General features: G+C 42.2%; 1 pseudogene; it reads left to right on the top strand.

Moving 5' to 3' along the window:
• The first annotated feature begins 607 nt into the window (after window positions 1–607).
• Window positions 608–1,353, top strand: LOC141134182 (olfactory receptor 6B1-like; annotated as a pseudogene).

Here is a 1,353-nt window from a genome sequence, read left to right as displayed (position 1 = left end):
AGTGGCTGACTGGTAATTATCAGACAGCTGAGCAGCTTGAGAAGAGAGTTGCTAAAAGCACAGCCCTGACACTTTTCTCCCTCTCCTCCCCACCTTCTCCTGCCCCCCTTCTTCTTCCCCCCTTCTCCTGCCCCCCTTCTCCTTCCTACCCCTTCTCACCTTTTCCTTCTCTCTCTCTCTCTCTTTCTCCTTCCCCTTCCCGCCTTCTCTCTGCTTTTTCTTCACTTACTCTCCTTCTCTCTCTCTCTCCTTCTTTCTTTCCCCTTCTCCTTCTCTCCTTCTTCCTCTCTCCCTCCCCTTCCTCTTCTTTCCTTTTTCTCCTTTTCATCTCCTCTTCTTCTCCTTCTATTTCTCCTTCTTCTCTTGTTCTCGCCTTCTTCTTCCCTTCTCCTTCCCTTTCCCTTTCCCCTTGCCCTTCTCCTCTCCTCATTTTTTACTTGCCTACAGCACATGCAATGAATAGGACACAGATTTTAGAAAAAAATTCTTTGGTTCGGAAATCTTCAAGATTTTAAATATTTTATTTTTATTCTACCTGGCGACCATAATTGGAAATGCTGTCATTATTTTATTGGTGTCAACCCATTATTGCCTTTAATCACCTATATTTATCTTCCTGTGTAACTTGTCCATCTCCAATGTCCTGCTAACCACAAACATTGCCCCTAGAATGCTCCATGTAACAATATTAGGGGTTAGCACTGTGTCCCTTAGAAGCTGTATTGTGCAGTATTTAGTGTACAGAGGTTTAGCATGCATGGAGTGTCTTCTGCTCACTGTTATGTCATTTGACCATTACCTGGCTATATGTAATGTCTTGCACTGCATCACAATCATTGACCTTAAACTTTGTTTATATCTGGTTTTATGTTCCTGGTTATTGGGATTTGCTGCAACACTCTTAGTATTAATCATGCAAACCTTGTAGTTCTGAGGTCCCAATGTAATTGACCATTTTTTCTGTGATTTTGTCCCTCTCTTGGAATTATCTTGCTCAGATGTATCTATAGCAAAGTGCCTGGTGTTTGCCCTATCCAGTCTAGCGACATTTCCACCATTCAGGTTCATCACCGTCACGTATGTTTATATTTTTTTGACCATCTTACTTCAGTGACAAAAAAACAAAAAACCTTTTTCACATGTAGCTCCCACCTTGTCGTTGTATGTATCTTATGGTGCACTGTTTGCCATGCATGCGGTGCCCTCATGACATGAAAAAGGTGGTTTCCCTGATGTACACTGTGGTCACCCCATTACTGAACCCCATAATCTACACCTTGAGGAATCAAGAGATCAAGTAGGCCATACAGAAATGAATACCTATCTGTGTGCAAGACAAGCTATAGAAATTGA

This window comes from Aquarana catesbeiana, linkage group LG03 (assembly GCF_042186555.1).
Source record: "Aquarana catesbeiana isolate 2022-GZ linkage group LG03, ASM4218655v1, whole genome shotgun sequence".
Classification (NCBI taxonomy): Eukaryota; Metazoa; Chordata; class Amphibia; order Anura; family Ranidae; genus Aquarana; species Aquarana catesbeiana.
This window is presented reverse-complemented; position numbering and strand designations above follow the sequence as displayed.